Genomic DNA, 27,528 nt, shown 5'->3' on the forward strand with positions numbered 1-27,528 from the left:
CCAGGCAAGAATACTGGAGTGGGTTGCCATTTCCTTCTCCAGGGGATCTTCCTGACCCAGGGACTGAACCCGGGTCTCCCGCATTGCAGGCAGAAGCTTTAACCTCTGAGCCACCAGGGAAGCCCCAATGAAAAACAAAGGGGGCTTATATATGAGTCAGTTTCTGACTGGAGTTGCAGATGCCTACGGCTTTAGATCTCTGTCAATGTACAGACCACACTTGTTTCAGCACCCCATGCCACTGAAGCAAAGGTCTTGGTGCATGGAAAAGGGGAAAAAATCCACTTAAAGGGGATAGAGCTAGCTTCTTCTCTGGCAATTTAAAAGCAGACCTCACCCCTAACAGGTCAGTGATGGCCACTGGGCAGAGAGCAACTCCTGCCTCAGATTTGGTGCCAACTCTAGCCCCTCCATCTCTAGCACCACTGCCTATCAAGGGGATAGCTTCCAAAACATCCTGAGGAAAGGTACAACTGGTATCCACCTCAAATCCAGCCCACCCATCAAAGGCAGGTGCAAGGCACACACCATATGCAGAGAGATGCTCCCACATAAAAACAGCCATTTCAATACTGCAGTGGACAACTGTTTCACCTAAAGTAATAGAGACAGAGAAAACTAAATAAAAGAAGAACTACTGTCAATTGAAAAAGCAAAAGAAAACCCTGGAAAAATAATGAAACAGAAATAAACAATTTACCACAAGAGAACTTAAAACATGATAAATAATAAACTTAATAAAGGAAAAGAACTGATCTGAACAATGAACATTTTAAAATATTTAAAAAGACCCAATCAGAAAGTTGCAGGATACAAGATTGCAGGATACACAGAAATCACTTGCATGCCTGTATACTAACAATGAAAAATCAGAAAGAGAAATTAAGGAATCAATTCTATTCACCATTGCAACAGAAAGAATAAAATATCTAGGAGTAAACCTATTTAAGGAGACAAAAGAACTGTATGCAGAAAATTATAAGACACTGGTGAAGGAAATAAAAAACAACATAAACAGATGGAGAGATATTTCATGTTCCTGGGTAGGAAGAATCAATACTGTGAAAATGAATGTATTACCAAATACAATCTACAGATTCAACGCAATCCCTATGAAATTACCAATGGCGTTTTTCACAGAACTAGAACAAAAAAAATTTCACAATGCATATGGAAACACAGAAGATCCTGAATAACCAAAGCGGTCTTGAGAAAGAAGAATGGACCTGGAGGAATCAACCTTCCTGACTTCAGACTATACTACAAAACTACAGTCATCAAGACAGTATGGTACTGGACCCAAAACAGAAGTATAGACCAATGGAACAAGATAGAAAGCCCAGAGATAAACCTACACATCTATGGGTAGCTTATTTTCAACAAAAGAGGCAAGACTATATAATGGGGCAAAGATAGCCCTTTCAATAAGTGGTGTTGGGAAAACTGGACATATACATGTAAAAGACTGAAATTAGAACACTTTCTAGCACCATACAGAAAGATAAACTCAAGGGGGAGGAGCCAAGATGGCGGAGGAGTAGGACGGGGAGAACACTTTCTCCCCCACAAATTCATCAAAAGAGCATTTAAACGTCGAGTAAATTCCACAAAACAACTTCTGAATGCCAGCAGAGGACATCAGGCACCCAGAAAAGCAACCCAACTCTTCGAAAGGAGGTAGGAAAAAATATAAAAGACAAAAAAAGAGACAAAAGAGGGAGGGACGGAGTTCTGTCCCGGGAAGGGAGTCTTAAAAAGAGAGAAGTTTCCAAACACCAGGAAACCTTCTCACTACCGAATTTGTGCCGAGCTTTGGAAGCACAGAGAGCAACATAACAGGGAGAAAAAATAAATAAACAAAACTCGCAGATTGCGAGCCCTACGGTAACTCCCCCAGCGGAGAAGCAACGCAGATGCCTGCACATGCCATTAGCAAGCAGGGGCTGGGCAGGGAGGCGCGGCGCGGGCTGCATCGCTTAGAGTAAGAATCTGGCCTGAATACCCTGAGTGCTATCTGAGCGAAATAATTTGGGCTAGCAAACCAGACTGTGGGATATCTACCACGCGAAAAGCCAGCCCCAACCTAAGACACTGCCAGGTCCGCATACGGAACAAAGGACTGAACAGAAATAGCAGGCTACAGACCATCCCCCTCCGGTGACAGGCAGCCAGAGCCAGAAGGGGGCAATCGCAGCCCCAGAGAGACATTATCTATAAAACTGTAAGCAGGCTTCTTTGCTAACTAAAACTTCTTGGGGGTCTGGACGGTTAACATCTGCCTGAGAAGGTGTGCCGGTTTTACACCCAGATAACCGAGTGGCAGGGAGGCGATAAGTCACAGCATTGGCGCTCGCCGAACACCTCATCACTTGAGCTGCTCGGACCTGGGAAGAGCACAAAACGCAGGCCCAACTGAGTCTGCGACTCTGAGGACTACCCGAGTGCCTGAACCTGAGCGGCTTGGACCTGGGAGGTACATGCAGCCCAGGGCCGGCCTCGGATTGATCCTGGCGGAATAACCTAGAGCCCGAGCAGTGTGGGCAGGGAGGCTACACGCGCCGTGAGCGGGGGCAGACCCGATGTGGCTGAGGCACTGTGAGCGCACGCCAGTGTTACTTGTTTGCAGCATCCCTCCCTCCCTCCTCACAGCGCGACTGAACAAGTGAGCCTAAAAAAAAAAAAAAAAAAAATTTCCTCCACTGTACCCTTTGTGTCAGGGCAGAAACCAGACACTGAAGAGACAAGCAAACAGAAGAAGCTATAACAGAGGGAAACGCCCTGGAAGCTACAGGCAATAGATGAAAACCCTGTGGTTACTACGGACTACATAGGAAGGGGCCTATAGATCTTGAGAAATATAAGTCGGACCAAGGAACTAGCCAAAAATGAACTGAACCCACAATACTCACAACAAAACCAGAAAAAGTCCTAGATATATTTTTACTATTTTTACGATCATTCTTTCTTTTTTTTTAATTAAAAAAATTTTAAGTCCTCTATTGTTCCTTTAATTTTCACTTTTATAACCTATTACTTTGTAAAAAAAAAAAAACCCTATTTTTTTTCTTCTTCAGCAAACTTCATATATATATATATATATATTATAATTATTTTACTTTTTTCTTCTTTTCTTTAACACTGTATTTTTGAAATTTCAAACTCTACTCTAGTTTTTCAATTTTAGCTTTTTGGTATATGTTATCAATTTTGTACCTATAGTTCTTTTTATAATTTCTGTGACTTTTTTTTTTCTGTTTCTTTCTCTTCTTCTTTTACATAACATTGTATATCTGAAATTCCACACTCTACTCTAGATTTTTAATTTATGCTTTTTGGTATTTGATATCAATTTTGTACCTGTATTTTCTTTATGACTTTTGCGACATTGTTTTTGTTTGTTTGTTTTCTCTCTTTATGCTTCTTCTTCCTTTTTTTTAACATTGTATTTTTGAAATTCCAAACTCTACTCTAGATTTTTAATTTTTGCTTTTTGGTATCAGTTATCAATTTTGTACCTATATTTTCTTTATAATTTTCGCGACCTTGTTTGTTTTTCTTTGTTCGTTTTTTCTCTCTTTCTTTTCCTTCTTCTTTTCTTTAACATCGTATTTTTGAAATTCCAAACTCTACTCTAGATTTTTAATTTTTGCTTTTATGTATTTGTTACCAATTTTGTACCTTTAAGAACCCAATCTTCAGGACCCATTTTTCACTAGGGAGCGAGATTACTGGCTTGACTGCTTTCTCTCCCTTTGGACTCTCCTTTTTCTCCACCAGGTCGCCTGTGTCTCCTCCCTAATCCCTCTCTACTCTACCCAACTCTGTGAACTTCTGTGTGTTCCAGACGGTGGAGAACACTTAGGGAACTGATTACTGGCTGGATCTGTCTCCTTCTTTTTCATTCCCCCCTTTTATCCTTCGGGCCACCTCTGTCTCCTTCCTCCTTCTTCTCTTCTCTGTGTAACTCTGTGAACATCTCTGAGTGGTCCAGTTGTGGAGTGCACATAAGGAAGTGACTACTGGCTAGCCCACTTTCTCCACTATTGATTCCACCTCATTTCATTTGGGTCACCTCTAACTCCTTCCTCCCTCTTCTCTTCTCCATGTAACGCTGTGAACCTCTCTGAGTGACCCTCACAGTAGAGAAACTTTTCATCTTTAACGTAGATGTTTTATCAATGGTGCTGTATAGAAGGAGAAGTTTTGAAACTACTGTAAAAATAAGACCGATAACTGGAAGCAGGAGGCTTAAGTCCAAACCCTAACTCCAGGGAACTCCTGACTCCAAGGAACATTAATTGACAGGAGCTCATCAAACACCTCCATACCAACACTGAAACCAAGCACCACACAAGGGCCAACGAGTTCCAGGGCAAGACATACCAAGCAAATTCTCCAGCAACAAAGGAACACAACACTGAGCTTCAAAATACAAGCTGCCCAAAGACACCCCAAAACCATAGACATCTCATAACTCATTACTGGATATTTCATTGCACTCCAGAGAGAAGAAATACAGCTCCACCCACCAGAACACTGACACAAGCTTCCCTAACCAGGAAACCTTGACAAGCCACCTGTACAAACCCACACACAGCGAGGAAAAGCCACAATAAAGAGAACTCCACAAACTGCCAGAATACAGAAAGGACACCCCAAACTCAGCAAATTAAACAAGATGAAGAGACAGAGGAATACCCAGCAGATAAAGGAACAGGATAAATGCCCACCAAACCAAACAAAAGAGGAAGAGATAGGGAATCTACCTGATAAAGAATTCCGAATAATGATAGTGAAATTGATCCAAAATCTTGAAATTAAAATGGAATCACAGATAAATAGCCTGGAGACAAGGATTGAGAAGATTCAAGAAAGGTTGAACAAGGACCTAGAAGAAATAAAAAAGAGTCAATATATAATGAATAATGCAATAAATGAAATTAAAAACACTCTGGAGGCAACAAATAGTAGAATAACAGAGGCAGAAGATAGGATTAGTGAATTAGAAGACAGAATGGTAGAAATAAATGAATCAGAGAGGATAAAAGAAAAACGAATTAAAAGAAATGACGACAATCTCAGAGACCTCCAGGACAATATTAAACGCTACAACATTCAAATCATAGGGGTTCCAGAAGAAGAAGACAAAAAGAAAGACCATGAGAAAATACTTGAGGAGATAATAGTGGAAAACTTCCCTAAAATGGGGAAGGAAATAATCACCCAAGTCCAAGAAACCCAGAGAGTCCCAAACAGGATAAACCCAAGGTGAAACACTCCAAGACACATATTAATCAAATTAACAAAGATCAAACACAAAGAACAAATATTAAAAGCAGCAAGGGAAAAACAACAAATAACACACAAGGGAATTCCCATTAGGATAACAGCTGATCTTTCAATAGAAACTCTTCAAGCCAGGAGGGAATGGCAAGACATACTTAAAATGATGAACGAAAATAACCTACAGCACAGATTATTGTACCCAGCAAGGATTTCATTCAAGTATGAAGGAGAAATCAAAAGCTTTTCAGACAAGCAAAAGCTGAGAGAATTCAGCACCACCAAACCAGCTCTCCAACAAATACTAAAGGATATTCTCTAGACAGGAAACACAAAAACGGTGTATAAATTCGAACCCAAAACAATAAAGTAAATGACAACGGGATCATACTTATCAGTAATTACCTTAAACGTAAATGGGTTGAATGCCCCAACCAAAAGACAAAGACTGGCTGAATGGATACAAAAACAAGACCCCTACATATGTTGTCTACAGGAGACCCACCTCAAAACAGGGGACACATACAGACTGAAAGTGAAGGGCTGGAAAAAGATTTTCCATGCAAATAGGGACCAAAAGAATGCAGGAGTAGCAATACTTATATCAGATAAAATAGACTTTAAAACAAAGGCTGTGAAAAGAGACAAAGAAGATCACTACATAATGATCAAAGGATCAATCCAAGAAGAAGATATAACAATTATAAATATATATGCACCCAACACAGGAGCACCACAGTATGTAAGACAAATGCTAACAAGTATGAAAGGAGAAATTAACAATAACACAATAATAGTGGGAGACTTTAATACCCCACTCACACCTATGGATAGATCAACTAAACAGAAAATTAACAAGGAAACACAAACTTTAAATGATACAATAGACCAGTTAGACCTAATTGATATCTATAGGACATTTCATCCCAAAACAATGAATTTCACCTTTTTCTCAAGCGCACATGGAACCTTCTCCAGGATAGATCACATCCTGGGCCATAAAGCTAGTCTTGGTAAATTCAAAAAAATAGAAATCACTCCAAGCATCTTTTCTGACCACAATGCAGTAAGATTAGATCTCAATTACAAGAGAAAAACTATTAAAAATTCCAACATATGGAGGCTGAACAACACGCTACTGAATAACCAACAAATCACAGAAGAAATCAAAAAAGAAATCAAAATTTGCATAGAAATGAATGAAAATGAAAACAAAACAACCCAAAACCTGTGGGACACGGTAAAAGAAGTCCTAAGGGGAAAGTTCATAGCAATACAGGCACACCTCAAGAAAAACGAAAAAAGTCAAATAAATAACCTAACTCTACACCTAAAGCAACTAGAAAAGGAAGAAATTAAGAACCCCAGGGTTAGTAGAAGGAAAGAAATCTTAAAAATTAGAGCAGAAATAAATGCAAAAGAGACAAAAGAGACCGTAGCAAAAATCAACAAAACCAAAAGCTGGTTCTTTGAAAGGATAAATAAAATTGACAAACAATTAGCCAGACTCATAAGAAACAAAGGGAGAAAAATCAAATCAATAAAATTAGAAATGAAAATGGAGAGATCACAACAGACAACACAGAAATACAAAGGATCATAAGAGACTACTATCAACAATTATATGCCAATAAAATGAACAACGAGGAAGAAATGGACAAATTTTTAGAAAAGTACAACTTTCCAAAACTCAAACAGGAAGAAATAGAAAATCTTAACAGACCCATCACAAGCACGGAAATTGAAACCGTAATAAAAAATCTTCCAGCAACCAAAAGCCCCGGTCCAGACTGCTTCACAGCTGAATTCTACCAAAAATTTAGAGAAGAGCTAACACCTATCCTGCTCAAACTCTTCCAGAACATTGCAGAGGAAGGTAAACTTCCAAACTCATTCTATGAGGCCACCATCACCCTAATACCAAAACCTGACAAAGATCCCACAAAAAAAGAAAACTACAGGCCAATATCACTGATGAACATAGATGCAAAAATCCTTAACGAAATTCTAGCAATCAGAATCCAACAACACATTAAAAAGATCATACAGCATGACCAAGTGGGCTTTATCCCAGGGATGCAAGGATTCTTCAATATCCGCAAATCAATCAATGTAATACACCACATTAACAAATTGAAAAACAAAAACCATACGATTATCTCAATAGATGCAGAGAAAGCCTTTGACAAAATTCAACAACCATTCATGATAAGAACTCTCCAGAAAGCAGGAATAGAAGGAACATACCTCAACATAATAAAAGCTATTTATGACAAACCCACAGCAAACATTATCCTCAATGGTGAAAAATTGAAAGCATTTCCTCTAAAGTCAGGAACAAGACAAGGGTGCCCACTTTCACCATTACTATTCAACATAGTTTTGGAAGTTTTGGCCACAGCAATCAGAGCAGAAAAAGAAATAAAAGGAGTCCAAATTGGAAAAGAAGAAGTAAAACTCTCACTATTTGCAGATGACATGATCCTCTACATAGAAAACCCTAAAGACTCCACCAGAAAATTACTAGAGCTAATCAATGACTATAGTAAAGTTGCAGGATATAAAATCAACACACAGAAATCCCTTGCATTCCTATACACTAATAATGAGAAAACAGAAAGAGAAATTAAGGAAACAATTCTATTCACCATTGCAACGGAAAGAATAAAATACTTAGGAATATATATACCTAAAGAAACTAAAGACCTATATATAGAAAACTATAAAACACTGGTGAAAGAAATCAAAGAGGACACTAATAGATGGAGAAATATACCATGTTCATGGATTGGAAGAATCAATATAGTGAAAATGAGTATACTACCCAAAGCAATTTATAGATTCAATGCAATCCCTATCAAGCTACCAACAGTATTCTTCACAGAGCTAGAACAAATAATTTCAGAACTTGTATGGAAATAGAAAAAACCTCGAATAGCCAAAGCGATCTTGAGAAAGAAGAATGAAATTGGAGGAATCAACCTACCTGACTTCAGACTCTACTACAAAGCCACAGTTATCAAGACAGTATGGTACTGGCACAAAGACAGAAATATAGATCAATGGAACAAAATAGAAAGCCCAGAGATAAATCCACGCACATATGGACACCTTATCTTTGACAAAGGAGGCAAGAATATACAGTGGATTAAAGACAATCTCTTTAACAAGTGGTGCTGGGAAATCTGGTCAACCACTTGTAAAAGAATGAAACTAGACCACTTTCTAACACCATACACAAAAATAAACTCAAAATGGATTAAAGATCTCAACGTAAGACCAGAAACTATAAAACTCCTAGAGGAGAACATAGGCAAAACACTGTCTGACATACATCACAGCAGGATCCTCTATGACCCACCTCCCAGAATATTGGAAATAAAAGCAAAAATAAATAAATGGGACCTAATTAACCTTAAAAGCTTCTGCACATCAAAGGAAACTATTAGCAAGGTGAAAAGACAGCCTTCAGAATGGGAGAAAATAATAGCAAATAAAGCAACTGACAAACAACTAATCTCAAAAATATTCAAGCAACTCCTACAGCTTAACTCCAGAAAAATAAATGACCCAATCAAAAATTGGGCCAAGGAACTAAATAGGCATTTCTCCAAAGAAGACATACAGATGGCTAACAAACACATGAAAAGATGCTCAACATCACCCATTATCAGAGAAATGCAAATCAAAACCACTATGAGGTACCATTTCACACCAGTCAGAATGGCTGCGATCCAAAAGTCTACAAATAATAAATGCTGGAGAGGGTGTGGAGAAAAGGGAACCCTCTTACACTGTTGGTGGGAATGCAAACTAGTACAGCCACTATGGAGAACAGTGTGGAGATTCCTTAAAAAACTGGAAATAGAACTGTCTTATGACCCAGCAATCCCACTGCTGGGCATACACACTGAGGAAACCAGAAGGGAAAGAGACACGTGTACCCCAGTGTTCATTGCAGCACTGTTTATAATAGCCAGGACATGGAAGCAACCTAGATGCCCATCAGCAGATGAATGGATAAGAAAGCTGTGGTACATATACACAATGGAGTATTACTCAGCCATTAAAAAGAATACATTTGAATCAGTTCTAATGAGGTGGATGAAACTGGAGCCTATTATACAGAGTGAAGTAAGCCAGAAGGAAAAACACCAATACAGTATACTAATGCATATATATGGAGTTTAGAAAGATGGTAACAATAACCCTGTGTACGAGACAGCAAAAAAGACACTGATGTATAGAACACTCTTATGGACTCTATGGGAGAGGGAGAGAGTGGGAAGATTTGGGAGAATGGCATTGAAACATGTAAAATATCATGTATGAAACGAGATGCCAGTCCAGGTTCGATGCACGATACTGGATGCTTGGGGCTAGAGCACTGAGACGACCCAGTGTGATGGTATGGGGAGGGAGGAGGGAGGAGGGTTCAGGATGGGGAACACATGTATACCGGTGGTGGATTCATTTTGATACTTGGCAAAACTAATACAATTATGTAAAGTTTAAAAATAAAAAAAAAATAAAAGAAAACTTAAAAAAAAAAAAGATAACCTCAAAATGGATTAAAGACCTAAACGGAAGATCAGAAACTAAAATCTCAGAGGAAAACATGGGTAGAACACTCGACTACAGAAATCAAAGCAAAATCCTCTATGACCCACCTCTTAGAGTAATGAAAATAAAATAAAAAAATAAACAAGTGGACAAAACTAATACAATTATGTAAAGTTTAAAAATAAAATAAAATTTAAAAAATCTTAAAAATAAACAAGTGGGACCTAAATAAACCTAAAAGCTTTTGCATAGCAAAAGAAACCACAAACAAGGTGAAAAGACAACCCTCCAAATGGGATAAAATAATACCAAAGGAAACAACAGGCAAAGAATCAATCTACAAAATACACAAGCAGTTCATACAACTCAATACCAGAAAAACAAACAATCCAATCAAAAAGTGGGGAAAAGACCTAAACAGATATTTCTCCAAAGAAGGCATACAGATAGCTAACAAACACATGAAAAGGTGCTCAACATTGCTCATTATTAGAGAAATAAAAATAAAAACTACAATGAGATACCACCTCACATTAGTCAGAATTGCCATCATCAAAATGTCTACAAACAATAAATGATGAAGAGGATGTGGAGAAAAGGGAATTCTCTTGGATTGCTGGTGGGAATGTAAACTGATACAGCCGCAAAATCATCATATGATCCAGCAATCCCACTACTAGGCATATACCCTGAGGAAACCAAAATTGAAAAAGATGCAAGTACCCCAATGTTCATTGCAACACTATTTATAATAGCTAGAACATTGAAGCAATGTAGATGTCCATTGACAGATGAATGGACAGAGAAGCTGATTATATATATATATATATATATATATATATATATATATTTTACACAATGGAATATTACTCAGCCATAAAAAAGAAAGCATTTGAGTCAGTTCTAATGAGGTAGATGAACGTAGAGCCTATTATACAGTGATGTAAGTCAGAAAGAGAAATATAAATATCACATACTACCACATATATAAGGAATCTAGAAAGATGGCACTGATGAAATTATTTTCAGGGCAGATCATGAACTCCTTATTGCCAAATTCAGACTTAAATTGAAGACAGTGGGTAAAACCACAAGACCATTCAGGTATGGCCTAATCAAATCCCTTATGACTACATAGTGGAAGTGAGAAATAGATTTAAGGGACTACATCTGATAGACAGAGTGCCTGATGAACTATGGATGGAGGTTTGTGACATTGTACAGGAAACAGGAATCAGGACCATCCTCAAGAAAAAAAAATGCAAAAAAACCAAAATGGCTACCTGAGGAGGCCTTACAAATAGCCGTGAAAAGAAGAGAAGCAAAAAGCAAAGGAGAAAAAGAAAGATATACCCATTTGAATGCAGAGTTCCAAAGAATAGCAAGGAGAGATAAGAAAGCCTTCCTGAGTGGTCAGTGCAAAAAATAGAGGAAAAAATAGAATGGGAAAGACAAGAGACCTCTTCAAGAAAATTAGAGATACCAAGGGAATATTTCATGCAAAAATGGGTGCAATAAAGGACAGAAATGGTATAGTATAGACCTAAGAGAAGCAGAAGATATTAAGAAGAGGTGGAAATAATACACAGAAGAACTGTACAAAAAAGATCTTCACGACCCAGATAATCATGATGGTGTGATCACTCACACTCACCTAGAGCCAGACATTCTGGAAAGTGAAGTCAAGGGGGCCTTAGGAAGCATCACTACAAGCAAAGCTAGTGGAGGTGATAAAATTCCAGTTGAACTATTTAAAACCCTAAAAGATGATGTTGTGAAAGTGCTGCACTCAACATGTCATCAAACTTGGAAAACTCAGCAGTGGCCACAGGACTGGAAAAGGTCAGTTTTCACTCCAATCCCAAAGAAAGGCAATGACAAAGAATGCTCAAACTACCACACAGTTACACTCATCTCACACGCTAGTAAAGTAATGCTCTAAATTCTCCAAGCCAGGCTTCAGCAATACGTGAACTGTGAACTTCCAGATGTTCAAGCAAGTTTTAGAAAAGGCAGAGGAACCAGAGATCAAATTGGTAACATCTGATAGATCATAGAAAAAGCAAGAGAGTTCCAGAAACATATCTATTTCTGCTTTATTAATTATGCCAAATCCTTTGACTGAGTGGATCACAATAAACTGGAAAATTCGGAAAGAGATGGGAATACCAGACCACCTCACCTGCCTCTTGACAAACCTGTATGCAGGAAGCAACAGTTAGAACTGGACATGGAACAACAGACTGGTTCCAAATAGGAAAAGGAGTATGTCAAGGCTGTATATTGTCATCCTGCTTATTTAACTTATATGACAGAGTACATCATGAAAAATGCTGGGCTGGAAGAAGCACAACCTGGAATCAAGATTGCCGGGAGAAATATCAATAACCTCAGATAGGCAGATGACACCACCCTTATGGCAGAAAGTGAAGAAAAACTAAAGAGCCTCTTGAAGAAATTGAAAGAAGAGAGTGAAAAAGTTGGTTTAAAGCTCAACATTCAGAAAACTAAGATCATGGCATCTGGTCCCATCATTTCATGGCAAATAGATGGGGGAACAGTGGAAACAGTGGCTGATTTTATTTTTCTGGGCTCCAAAATCACTGCAGATGATCACCGCCATGACAGTAAAAGATGCTTACTCCTTGGAAGGAAAGTTATGACCAACCTAGACAGCATATTAAAAAGCAGAGCAGAGACATTACTTTGTCAACAAAGGTCCATTTAGTCAAGGCTATGGTTTTTCCAGTAGTCATATATGGATGTGAGAGTTGGACTATAAAGAAAGCTGAGTGCCAAAGAATGATGCTTTTGAACTGTGGTGTTGGAGAAGACTCTTGAGAGTCCCTTGCACTCCAAAGAGCTCCAACCAGTTCATCCTAAAGGAGATCAGTCCTGGGTATTCATTGGAAGGACTGATGTTGAAGCTGAAACTTCAATACTTTGGCCAACTGATGGGAAGAGCTGACTCATTTGAAAGACTCTGATGCTGGGAAAGATTGAGGGCAGGAGGAGAAAGGGACAACAGAGGATGAGATGGTTGGATAGCATCACTGACTCAATGGACATGGATTTGGGTAGACCCTGGGAGTTGGTGATGGACAGGGAGGCCTGGCATACTGACGTTTATGGTGTCTCAAAGAGCCCGACACGACTGAGTGACTGAACTGACTGATACTTGTGTCACAAAAAAATAGCCTTTAAAACAAAGTTTAGAAAGAAAAATAAAGAATAGCATACAATGATAAGGAGATCAATAACAGAAGAAGATATGACATTTATTAAGATTATATATATATGTATATATATGTGTGTATATATATATATATATATGTATATACAAATCAAAACTAACAGCCATAAAGGGAGACATTGACAGGAATATAATAATAGTACGAGTCTTTAACACCTCACTGACATCAATGGACTGATCTTCTAGACAGAAAATCCATACAATAACAGAGGTCCTACATGACAAAAGACCAGTTGGAATTAACTGTATCTACAGGATGCCACATCCCCAAAAGCCCAGAGTATACCACATACTTTTCAAGCATGTATGGAACATTCTCTAGAATACACCAAATACTATGCCACAAAACAAACCTCAACAAACTCAAGAGGATAAAAATTTCAAGCATTTTTTCTGACCACAACAGCATGAAACTAGAAATCAGCCACAGAAAGATGAGGGGGAAATGAACACATGGAGGCTAAACAATCTGCTACTAATAAACCAATGGGCCAATGATGCCATAAAACAAGAGATCATAAACTATATCAAGAGATCAGATAAGATCAGATCAGTCACTCAGTTGTGTCCGACTCTTTGCGACCCCATGAATCGCAGCACACCAGGCCTCCCTGTACATCACCAACTCCCAGAGTTCATCCAGACTCACGTCTATCGAGTCAGTGATGCCATCCAGCCATCTCATCCTCTGTCGTACCCTTCTCCTCTTGCCCCCAATCCCTCCCAGCATCAAAGTCTTTTCCAATGAGTCAACTCTTTGCATGAGGTGGCCAAAATACTGGAGTTTCAGCTTTAGCATCATTCCTTCCAAAGAAACCCCAGGGCTGATCTCCTTCAGAATGCACTGGTTGGATCTCCTTGCAATCCAAGGGACTCTCTAGAGTCTTCTCCAACACCACAGTTCAAAAGCTTCAATTCTTCGGCACTCAGCCTTGTTCACAGTCCAACTCTCACATCCATACATGACCACAGGAAAAACCATAGCCTTGACTAGACGGACCTTTGTTGGCAAAGCAATGTCTCTGATTTTGAATATGCTATCTAGGTTGGTCATAACTTTCCTTCCAAGGAGTAAGCGTCTTTTAATTTCATGGCTGCACTCACCATCTATAGTGATTTTGGAGCCCAGAAAAATAAAGTCTGACACTGTTTCCACTGTTTCCCCATCTATTTCCCATGAAGTGATGGGACCAGATGCCATGGCCTTTGTTTTCTGAATGTTGAGCTTTAAGCCAACTTTTTCACTCTCCTCTTTCACTCTCATCAAGAGGCTTTTTAGTTCCTCTTCACTTTCTGCCATAAGGGTGGTGTCATCTGCATATCTGAGGTTATTGATATTTCTCCCTGCAATCTTGATTCCAGCTTGTGCTTCTTCCAGTCCAGCATTTCTCATGATGTACTCTGCATATAAGTTAAATAAGCAGGGTGATAATATACAGCTTTGACGTACTCCTTTTCCTATTTGGAACCAGTCTGTTGTTCCATGTCCAGTTCTAACCGTTGCTTCCTGACCTGCATACAAATTTCTCAAGAGGCAGATCAGGTGGTCTGGTATTCCCATCTGTTTCAGAATTTTCCACAGTTAATTGTGATGCACACAGTCAAAGGCGTTGGCATAGTCAATAAAGCAGAAACAGATGTTTTTCTGAAACTCTCTTGCTTTTTCCATGATCCAGTGGGTGTTGGCAATTTGATCTCTGATTCCTCTGCCTTTTCTAAAACCAGCTTGAACATCAGGAAGTTCACGGTTCCCATATTGCTGAAGCCTGGCTTGAAGAATTTTGAGCATTACTTTACTAGCGTGTGAGATGAGTGCAATTGTGTGGTAGTTTGAGCCTTCTTTGGCATTGTCTTTCTTTGGGATTGAAATGAAAACTGACCTTTTCCAGTCCTGTGGCCACTGCTGAGCTTTCCAAATTTGCTGGCATATTGAGTGCAGCACTTTCACAGCATCATCTTTCAGGATTTGGAGTAGCTCAACGGAAATTCCATCACCTCCACTAGCTTTGTTTGTAGTGATGTCAAGAGAAGTGACAATTAAACATAATTTTTATAAAATCTATGGAATGCAGGAAAATCACTAAGAGAAAAGTATTAGTGTTTTTTTTTTTTTCAAAAAGCAACAAAAATTTCAAATAAACAACTTAACCCACCACCTACAAGAATTAGAGAAAGAAGAACAAACAAAACCCAAGGAAACAGTAAAGATCAGAAAGTGAAAGTTGCTGTCGTGTCCAACTCTTTGCTACTCCACGGACTGTACAGTCCATGGAATTCTCCAGGCCAGAATACTGGAGTAGGTAGCCTTTCCCTTCTCCAGAGGATCTTCTCAACCCAGGGATTGAATCCAGGTCTCCCACATTGCACATGGATTCTTTACTAGCTGAGCCACAAGGAAAGCAAGATCCAAAAGAAACAAACAAACAAACAAAGCAATAGAAAATATTAATAGAACAGTGCTGAGCAGGGCCCTGTGGGAATCCAGGGCAGGGAGACCTTTTTATCCCCCATTCCTTGTAGGCAAGATTCCAGACTTCATGACCTTCTCTGTGTTCCAAAGGGCAGAACAGTTGCTAATCAAAGGAGAATTAGCAAGGAAACCATCTGTGGCAAGATTAAAGGGACCAAAGAGGCTCTTAGGTGGTCCAGTCTCTTAATCTTGATAAGCCTCTCTAGGATCTAATATATAACACAAATGAACATTTATGCAAAACAGACTCAACAGATGTAGAAAACAAACAACTGATTACCATAGGGGTGAGGGAAGAATGGAGGGATAACTTTATTATTTTTTTCTTTTTTCTTTTTTTTTTCACTCTTTTTTTTTTATTCAATTTTAATTAAAAAATAAATTATACATGTGTTCCCCATCCTGAACCCTCCTCCCTCCTCCCTCCCCATACCATACCTCTGGGTCGTCCCAGTGCACCAGCCCCAAGCATCCAGCATCGTGCATTGAACCTGGACTGGCATCTCGTTTCATACATGACATTTCACATGTTTCAATGCCATTCTCCCAAATCTTCCCACCCTCTCCCTCTCCCACAGAGTCCATAAGCCTGTTCTATACATCAGTGTCTCTTTTGCTGTCTCGTACTTTTCTAAGAATTTGTCCATTTCTTCCTCGTTGTCCATTTTATTGGCATATAATTGTTGATAATAGTCTCTTATGATCCTTTGTATTTCTGTGTTGTCTGTTGTGATCTCTCCATTTTCATTTCTAATTTTATTGATTTGATTTTTCTCCCTTTGTTTCTTGATGAGTCTGGCTAATGGTTTATCAATTTTATTTATCCTTTCAAAGAACCAGCTTTTGGCTCTGTTGATTTTTGCTATGGTCTCTTTTGTTTCTTTTGCATTTATTTCTGCTCTAATTTTTAAGATTTCTTTCCTTCTACTAACCCTGGGGTTCTTCATTTCTTCCTTTTCTAGTTGCTTTAGGTGTAGAGTTAGGTTATTTATTTGACTTTTTTTCGTTTTTCTTGAGGTGTGCCTGTATTGCTATGAACTTTCCCCTTAGGACTGCTTTTACTGTGTCTCACAGGTTTGGGGTTGTTGTGTTTTCATTTTCATTCGTTTCTATGCAAATTTTGATTTCTTTTTTGATTTCTTCTGTGATTTGTTGGTTATTCAGCAAGGTGTTGTTCATCCTCCATATGTTGGAATTTTTAATAGTTTTTCTCCTGTAATTGAGATCTAATCTTACTGCATTGTTGTTAGAAAAGATGCTTGGAATGATTTCTATTTTTTTGAATTTACCAAGGCTAGCTTTATGGCCCAGGATGTGATCTATCCTGGAGAAGGTTCCATGTGCGCTTGAGAAAAAGGTGAAGTTCATTGTTTTGGGATGAAATGTCCTATAGATATCAATTAGGTCTAACTGGTCTATTGCTGCAAACAAATAACACTGGCGTGCGCTCGCAGTGCCTCAGCCACACTGGGTCTGCCCCCGCTCACGGCGCATGTAACCTCCCTGCCCACACTGCTCGGGCTCTAGGTTGTTCCACCGGGAACAATCCGAGGCTGGCCCTGGGTTGCATGTACCTCCCAGGTCCAAGCCGCTCAGGTTCAGGCACTCGGGTAGTCCTCAGAGGCGCAGACTCAGTTGGGCCTGAGTTTTGTGCTCTTCCCAGGTCCGAGCAGCTCAAGTGATGAGGTTTTTGGCGAGCTCCAATGCTGTGACTTATCGCCTCCTCGCCACTCGGTTATCTGGGTGTAAAACCGGCGCACCTTCTCAGGCAGATGTTAACCGTCCAGACCCCCAAAAAGTTTTAGTTAGCAAAGAAGCCTGCTTACAGTTTTATAGATAATGTCTCTCTGGGGCTGAGATTGCCCCCTTCCGGCTCTGGCTGCCTGTCACCGGAGGGGGAAGGTCTGCAGCCGGCTATCTCTGTTCAATTCTTTGTTCCGTGCGCGGGCCTGATGGTGTCTTAGGTTGGGGCTGGCTTTTCGCGTGGTAGATATCCCACAGTCTGGTTTGCTAGCCCAAATTATTTCGCTCAGATAGTGCTCAGGGTATTCAGGCCAGATTCTTACTCTAACCGATGCAGCCTGCGCTGCGCCTCCCTGCCCAGCCCCCGCTTGCTAATGGCGCATGCAGGCGTCTGCGCTGCTTCTCCGCTGGGGGAGTTACCGTAGGACTCGCAATCTTCGAGTTTTAATTGTTCATTTATTTTTTCTTCCTGTTATGTTGCCCTCTGTGCTTCCAAAGCTCGGCACAGATTCGGCAGCGAGAAGGTTTCCTGGTGTTTGGAAACTTCTCTCTTTTTAAGACTCCCTTCCCGGGACAGAACTCCGTCCCTCCCTCTTTTGTCTCTTTTTTTGTCTTTTATATTTTTTCCTACCTCCTTTCGAAGAGTTGGGTTGCTTTTCTGGGTGCCTGATGTCCTCTGCTGGCATTCAGAAGTTGTTTTGTGGAATTTACTCGACATTTAAATGCTCTTTTGATGAATTTGTGGGGGAGAAAGTATTCTCCCTGTCCTACTCCTCCGCCATCTTGGCTCTTCCCCTCGAGGGATAACTTTAGAATGTGGGATTAAGAGATACAAACTACTATGTATATAATAGATAGGAAATGAGAATATATTGCACATCATAGGAAAATAGAGCCATTATCTTGTAATAATTATTAACACAATACAAGTTACTGTGCTGTACATCTGAAACTAACACAATATTGTAAATCAACTATACTTCAGTGAAAAATATATGTTAAGAAAAAAAGAATTATGCTAGTGGGCATATATGAAATAGACCTCCCTGGTAATGCTGAGTTGCTTTCAGCTTTGCTGCCCCTTTTTATGATTCTAAATTTCTCCTTAAGAAATTTCAGGGAATCTTTAAAAATAACCATCACCCATTCACTTACTCATTCAAAAATATTTACTACGTTCTCACTGTGTGTAGGCACTGTGCTAGACAGTGGAGATGGAATACTGAAAAGAAACTGTCCCTACAGTCTTAGAAGTTACAAGATTGCACAGGTATAGCAGAAAACTGTTAATTTCTCTGGAAATTATATCACAGATCATAAGAAGATGCAGTCATCTGAAATTTCACACACACACACACAAAAAATCTTAATGACAACTTTTAACTAAGAAGTGTTGGGTCCACAAATATGAACAATGGACAGAAGATTCGGCAGAATCTGAGGGATCCACCTGATATGAAGAGCTGATTCATTTGAGAAGACCCTGATGTTGGGAATGATTGAAGGCAGGAGGAGAAGGGGACTACAGAGGATGAGATGGTTAGATGGCATCACTGACTCAATGGACATGAGTTTGTTTAAACTCCGGGAGTTGGAGATGGACATGGAGGTCTGGAGTGCTGCGGTTCATGGGGTCACAAAGAGTCAGACACAACTGAGCGACTGAACTGAACTGAACTGAGGGAAGTCTACCTCTAGGTTGAACCAGACTGAATGTTTATGTCTAATGGAACATTATGGCTTCAGAGGGTGGTTTCCTATGACAGTACAAGCTGGAAAATAGCCAGAAATGGCCCAACACAAAAAAACATTCCAGAAATATTTTGTGGTGAAAGGTTTATCATAATTAAGCTTGTGTCTTCTGAAAGTTTTGAAATGGGAATTGATCAATAGCATTTCAGGCCTATAAAACAATTTCAGAGAAATGGAAGGTTTTTAAAAATTCTGAAAGGTCTTTTCAGCTCTCTTCAGATCTGGTGTGTATTCATAAACCAAATTCTTCATGTAGAATTCATAAGCCAAAACAGAAATTGAAGCACTGAATATGAGTAATAGCCAACAACTTACACTTTACCTGATCACTACAGGTAAGATGACAATTGGAGGTATTAGCTTTGTAATTTTTAAATCAAGTTTTCACTGATAAATGCAAGTGTGAGGTAAATTATTTAGATGATTATTTTGTCAGAGGCATGCTGGTCATGAAGGAGATGGAGTCTAGAATTTTATACCTCATCAAATTCTTTTAAACGTATCTCTGAACTGAAGAGATATTTTCACATGCATTGCAAGTGCATCACATCATTTAATTCAACTTTGAAAAATAGCCAATACAATTTAATGATGATAGAAGAAATACTTGACCTTATGATGAAATGAGAAGCCTGGCTTACAACATTAAGATGATGCAACCATACCATCTAAGCTCACTAGCATTTTACATCTTGAAAGTGTCTTTCAGGCAGTGACATCATAAACATACCCTGTGTGAATAAGTGACATTATGTATGGATGCTTTCTCCTGCTCACTAAGGGCTTTTTGTTCACCAGTAATGTTACTTAAATTGAAGAAAGTAGGGAAAACCACTAGACCATTCAGGTATGACCTAAATCAAATCCCTTATGATTATACAGGGGAAGTGAGAAATAGATTTAAGGGCCTAGATCTGATAGATAGAGTGACTGATGAACTATGGAATGAGGCTTGTGACATTGTACAGGAGACAGGGATCAAGACCATCCCCATGGAAAAGAAATGCAAAAATGCAAAATGGCTGTCTGGGGAGGCCTTACAAATAGCTGTGAAAAGAAGAGACGTGAAAAGCAAAGGAGAAAAGGAAAGATATAAGCATCTGAATGCAGAGTTCCGAAGAATAGCAAGAAGAGATAAGAAACCCTTCTTCAGTGATCAATGCAAAGAAATAGAGGACAACAACAGAATGTGAAAGACTAGAGATCTCTTCAAGAAAATTAGAGATACCAAGGGAACATTTCATGCAAACATGGGCTCGATAGAGGACAGAAATGATATGGACCTAAGAGAAGAAGAAGATATTCAGAAGACGTGGCAAGAATACACAGAAGAACTGTACAAAAAAGATCTTCACAACCCAGATAATCATGATGGTGTTATCACTGACCTAGAGCCAGACATTCTGGAATGTGAAGTCAAGTGGGCCTTAGAAAGCATCACTACGAACAAAGTTAGTGGAGGTGATGGAATTCCCATTGAACTACTCCAAATCCTGAGAGATGATGCTGTGAAAGTGCTGCACTCAATATGCCAGCAAATGTGGAAAACTCAGCAGTGGCCACAGGACTGGAAAAGGTCAGTTTTCATTCCAATCCCAAAGAAAGGCAATGCCAAAGAATGCTCAAACTACCGCACAATTGACTCATATCACACGCTAGTAAAGTAATGCTCAAAATTCTCCAAGCCAGGCTTCAGCAATACATGAATGGTGAATTTCCAGATGTTCAAGCTGGTTTTAGAAACGGCAGAGGAACCAGAGATCAAATTGCCAACATCCGCTGGATCATGGAAAAAGCAAGAGAGTTTCAGAAAAACATCTGTTTCTGCTTTATTGGCTATGCCAACGCCTTTGACTGTGTGGATCACAATTAACTGTGGAAAATTTTGAAAGAGATGGGAATACCAGACCACCTGATCTGCCTCTTGAGAAATTTGTATGCAGGTCAGGAAGCAACAGTTAGAACTGGACATGGAACAACAGACTGCTTCCAAATAGGAAAAGGAGTACGTCAAAGCTGTATATTGTCACCCTGCTTATTTAACTTATATGCAGAGTACATCATGAGAAATGCTGGACTGGAAGAAGCACAAGCTGGAATCAAGATTGCAGGGAGAAATATCAATAACCTCAGATATGCAGATGACACCACCCTTATGGCAGAAAGTGAAGAGGAACTAAAAAGCCTCTTGATGAGAGTGAAAGAGGAGAGTGAAAAAGTTGGCTTAAAGCTCAACATTCAGAAAACAAAGGTCATGGCATCCGGTCCCATCACTTCATGGGAAATAGATGGGGAAACAGTGGAAACAGTGTCAGACTTTATTTTTCTGGGCTCCAAAATCACTACAGATGGTGACTGCAGCCATGAAATTAAAAGATGCTTACTCCTTGGAAGGAAAGTTATGACCAACCTAGATAGCATATTCAAAAGCAGAGACATTACTTTGCCAACAAAGGTCCATCTAGTCAAGGCTATGGCTTTTCCTGTGATCATGTATGGATGTGAGAGTTGGACTGTGAAGAAGGCTGAACACCGAAGAACTGATGCTTTTGAACTGTGGTGTTGGAGAAGACTCTTGAGTGTCCCTTGGACTGCAAGGAGATCCAACCAGTCCATTCTGAAGGAGATCAGCCCTGGGATTTCTTTGGAAGAAATGATGCTGAAGCTGAAACTCCAGTACTTTGGCCACGTCATGTGAATGGTTGACTCATTGGAAAAGACTTTGATGCTGGGAGGGATTGGGGGCAGTTGGAGAAGGGTACGACAGAGGATGAGATGGCTGGATGGCATCGCTGACTCGATGGACGTGAGTCTGGGTGAACTCTGGGAGTTGGTGATGGACAGGGAGGCCTGGCGTGCTGTGATTCATGGGGTCACAAAGAGTCGGAAATGACTGAGCGACTGAACTGAACTGAATGTTACTGGAGTTGGTATCACTGCAGGAAGGTGGCATGGTGCTACTGTAGCTCTCCACTTGTACTCCAATAACAGTTGGAACTAATAAGCAATAAGACAGGAATTTTATTCATAGAAAACGGAATAGAATGATTTTACTGACAACAAATTGCCAACATTTGTTGGAACATAGAAAAAGCAAGAGAATTCCAGAAAAAAAAAAAAAAATCTACTTCTGCTTCATTGACTACGCTAAAGACTTTGACTGTGTGGATCACAGCAAACTGTGGAAAATTCTTAAAGAGATGTGAATACCAGACCACCCTACCTGCCTCCTGAGAAATCTATATGCAGGTCAAGAAGCAACAGTGAGAACTGGACATGGAAAGATGGACTGGTTCCAAACTTAGAAATGAGTCTGTCAAGGCTGGCTGTATATTGTCACCCTGCTTATTTAATTTATATACAGAGTGTGTGTGAGTGTGCATGTTCAGTCAGTTCAGTTGTGTTCAACTCTTTGCTACCCTATGGACTGAAGCTGACCAGGCTACTCTGTCCATGGGATTATGCAGGGAAGAATACTGGGGTGGGTTGCCCTGCCTTCCTCCAGGGGATCTTCCCAATCCCAGGTATCAAACTCACTTCTGCCTGTGTCTCCTTCATTGCAGGCAGATTCTTTACCCACTGAGCCATTTGGGAAGCCCTAAATAAAGAGTATATCATGCCAGATGTCAGGCTGCATGAGTCACAGCTGTAATCAACATTGCTGGGAGAAATATCAATAACCTTAAATATGCAGATGACACCACTCCAGTGGCAGAAAGGAACTAAAAAGCCTCTTGATGAGGGTAAAAGAGGAAAGTGAAAGAGCTGGCTTAAAGCTCAACATTCAAAAAACGAAGATCTTGGCTTCCAGTCCCATCACTTCACAGCAAATAGATGGGGAAACAATGGAAACCGTGACAGATTTTATTTTCTTGGGCTCAAAAATCACTGCAGATGGTGACTGTAGCCATGAGATTAAGATGCTTACTCCTTGGAAGAAAAGCTATGACAAATCTAGATAGAATATTAAAAAGTTGACATATCATTTTGCCAATAAAGGTCTGGATAGTCAAAGCTATGGTTTTTCCAGTAGTCATGTATGGATGTGAGTGTAGCATTATAAAGAATGCTAAGAATTGATACTTTTGAATTGTTGTGCTGGAGAAGACTCTTGAGAATCCCTTGGAGAGCAAGGAGATCAAACTTGTCAATCCTAAAGGAATTCAATATTCATTAGAAGGATTGATGCTGAAGTTGAGGTTCCAGTCCTTTGGCCACCTGATGCAAATAGGTGACTCATTGGAAAAGACCCTGATTCTGGGAAAGATTGAGGGCAGCAGAGAAAGTGGTGACAAAGGATGAGATGGTTGGATGGCATCATAACTCAATGGACATGAATTTAAGCAAATGCTGGGAGATAGTGAAGGACAGAAAAGCCTGGAATGCTGCAGACCGTGTAATCACAAAGAGTGGGACACAACTGAGGGACTGAGCAACAACAACTGACAACAAATTGTTTTGTAAGGCTGCTTGATTTTGACATCAGCTACTAGGCCAGGTTAACAGCAGCAAGAAGTGATCAATAGTATTTAATCAATTTAAGTGAAACTAGATCTGGATTATTAGAAACTGGATTATGAAAAAATAGTGGGAGTCTATTCTCTATAGCTTTAAATCAAAATAATCAAGACATTTGCTACAGGGAGGCAAGATTCCTAGGTCCTGAGATCACACAAGTCCTTTCCAGTCACATGTATGATACTGGATGGTCACAAACATTTCCAATTATCTCTGTACACAAAGACTAGAATCAGGCACACATCCTTGAATACAATTATGCATACATTGATTCATCAAAGAAGCTGTGAACCACAGGTATCTCTGATACTGCAAACATTCAATGTCTGAAACTAGCCTGCCAAATGTACTCTGTTGTCTTGGTAACAGAATATACATGTACATGGAAAAGTCTTATTGCCTAAAGCAACAGGATGTTTAAAAAGTGTTTAAGCTGTTGACTATGGCAAAGGCTGTAGGTTCAACCCAGGAGGTGAGGTTTGAGTCCAATTATAGACAGAGATACAGAATTTGTGCTAAGACAACAGTCATTCATCTATTAACTGACAAGTATTTGTGGTCTGGTACCTATTTGCAATAAACTGTGCCCTGGGAATGCAAAGATGGACTAGGCATAGTCTGGTATGTGCCAGCACAAAGTAATAAATATTAATTGATTAATCAATGAATTTTGTAGAAAGTCATAATTCAATGACCCTAGTTTACTAGTACTTGACTGTATGTGACAAAGAGACCGAAACTCCTGTCTGTATTACCAAGTTATACAGGACAATTTATTTGTAAACTGAAATAAAATGTTATGACTTATTGAATTACAACCACCAGTAAATATATCAACTAAGTAAGACCATAAAATCCAGACAAATGCTGGTATAGGCCAACCCCTATATCACACAAAGTAATGTGTAATTTACTTTGTGTGAGTTATACTCACTGAAGCCTTTAAAACAAAATAATTTCTTATGTTCTCATTCAAGAAAAATTATTCAAATAGACCATCACAAGACTGTAATTCACTTAAGTCAATATATAAAAATAAACCATTAAGGTAATTTGATTTGCCTTTTGTGACTTACCAAATAGAAGTTAAATGTAAGCCAGAATCTTATGGTTCTGTATCTTCAGAACAGTGGGCCCTTGAGAGCGTATGAGTGATTGCAGTTAAACTGCAAAGTAGGTCAACTACTTGGTGACCACTCAGATTAACAATGGGAGTATCCCAAGTGACAGTCTATTTATGACCCTCTGATTACATGCAAAGACCAAAGATGTAAAATCAAATCTCTATTCTAGTAAATCAAAGGCATAACTAAAAGCAAATTATCTTGTTAATATACTTGTAGTTTGCTGGGAAATGTGTATCAAAAGGAGATTCCCCATGGGCTACCTTAATATGAAAAATGCCATGCTGACATTGCCAGGTCTTCTAGGGGTCTGGGAGAGCCCTAGGAATGGCTGCCAGGTGACATCTTGGTGGGGAGATTTAGAATCTGGAGACCTGGTTTTGGAGATCTGGAGACTGACTTCTGCTGCAAATGACTGAAAGACATCATTTCCAGAGCCAAGAAATGGGACACTCTCCACTGGCCCAGTATCTCAGCTCTGAGTTTGGGTTTTAGGATTTTTGGTGATTTGGGGATGGAAAGTTGAGATATGGGAGGAGTTTGGCAAGGAAAAGAACCCAAATGGATTACTTTATGGCTGCAAATGACTTCTGCTAAAGAGAGCATAAACAGAACATTGACTTCTAAGAGTTGGAGAGTCTGGGTCTTGCCATTGATTACATTCCTGAAAAATGTATCATCTGATGACGGCTTGGGTCACAACACCAGGGTGCCTTTCATTGATAATGTCATGTTTCCTTTCACTAGCCTTGAGAATTCAATACTTCTCTGAGGAGGCAGAAGCTGCCTTCCTAGTTTCCTTTGCTCATGTTTCATCCATTTGCCTGGCCCAACTGCTCTTGAAAGTCTGTGTCAAGTTACTGGGGAGGTATCAAGGATCTTTAGCAGGCAATTAGCTTCAACTTAGCCCTTGATATCTGAGATGACCAAAGTTGAGGGTTTACTCTTAAGCTTTTTCTGTGTACTATAAAGCCAGGTCCAAGTATGAATTCTAAACTCTGAAGACCATGCTCAAATCAAGCATGTACCTCTGTGTGACTCTTTCTTATTGGGACCTTTTTTCTAGGAGCCAGAAAGGAGCTCCTGGGAGAGCTGCCCAGGGTCTTGTTGTAACTGTCCTACTAATTAACACATGGCAGAAAACAGCCAAAAATATCTGCAGGCTTGATTTTAAAATGATTTTTATTATATTTTGTAGCTCTTTTATCTTATTTTGGATTATAACTTTTCAGTTACCTTTTAAAATCTTCGAAGGATGGGTTAACAGTTAATATTAATAAACCAAGAAACTCAGGATAGTTCTAAACAAATTAAATTACAAATAACTTTCACCTTATTTAATTCATAATTAAAGGGAATACCTGGAAGGAAGTAAAAAAAGTCATTAATTTTCTCTTCTCTTATTTGGTATTAATCACAGGCTATCTTTTGTCATTTATTTCCTTCTCAAGTCTACTTTTGTGCCCCCTCCACAATGAGTTCCTTGAGAGAAGAGTGAAGTGAAGTGAAGTGAAAGTTTCTCAGTCATGTCCAACTCTTTGCAACCCCACGCAACCCCACTGTATAGTCCATGGAATTTTCCAGGCCAGAATACTGGCGTGGGTAGCATTTCCCTCCTCCAGGGGATCTTTCCAATCCAGGGACAGAACCCAGGTCTCCTGCATTGCAGGCAGATTCTTTACCAGCTGAGCCACCAGCGAAGCCCTTGAGAGAAGAGGGTTTGCCTTAAATCAGCTTGTGACCCCCAATGGCATGTCACACCATCCCATACACAGCACAGTCTTGCACATGTTATTTTAGCTCAGACCCTATTCCCCTGTTTACTTATGACTACTTCTGCTGATTCATCAACCTCAAGGTCTGGGCCATCTTCTGTTTTCCACCTATTAACTTGGTCATTAACCCCAAGTTAAAGCCTACTCAGTAATATCCCACTTTAAATGAGATTCCAATTGAACTGCTTCTTTCTGTTGATTCTAGTTTATGCAATTTGATGTAAATATGTAGATAATGACTGGTTTTAAAAAAGCATTTCAAAAAACAAACAAAAAGTATTTCAAGCTCTAATACATATGTTTCCTTTGTTTTTGAATAGCTACACTTCAACTGAAAATTTTTCTACGAATCCTTTCAGTAAAAAGGACTATATTTATTTGGCAATGCTGAGATTCCTAAAAACAGTTGATTGAAGATTTCTATCTTAATATAAAATTTTCTTATTTGGGGAAGACACCCATATGTGATCATTTATTTTTGTACTAATACTTGTTTTGAATCTTTTCTATATATTTATTCAGCTTTATATCACTGAGTAAAGTGCCCAATAAAAAAGAAAAAGACTTTTGATGATGTACTTTATAATGTAAGTCATCAGTTCAGTTCAGTTGCTCAGTTGTGTCCAACTCTTTGTGATCCCGTGGACTGCAGGCATCCCTATCCATCACCAACTCCTGGAGATTGCTCAATTTAACGTCCATCAAGTTGGTGATGCCATCCAACCATCTCATTCTCTGTCATCTCCTTCTCCTGCATTTAATCTTGCCCAGCATGAGGGTCTTTTCCAATGTGTCAGTTCTTCACATCAGGTGCCAAAGTATTGTATTGGAGTTTCAGTTTCAATTTCAGCATCAGTCCTTCCAATGAATATTCAGGACTGATTTCCTTTAGAATGGATTGGTTGGATCTCCTTGCAGTCCAAGGGAGTCTCAAGAATCTTCTCCAATACTACAGCTCAAATGCATCAATTATTCAGTTCTCAGCTTTCTTTATGGTCCAACTTTCACATCCATACATGACTACTGGAAAAACGTAGCTTTGACTAA

Source organism: Bos mutus, chromosome 22 (assembly GCF_027580195.1).
Source record: "Bos mutus isolate GX-2022 chromosome 22, NWIPB_WYAK_1.1, whole genome shotgun sequence".
Lineage (NCBI taxonomy): Eukaryota > Metazoa > Chordata > Mammalia > Artiodactyla > Bovidae > Bos > Bos mutus.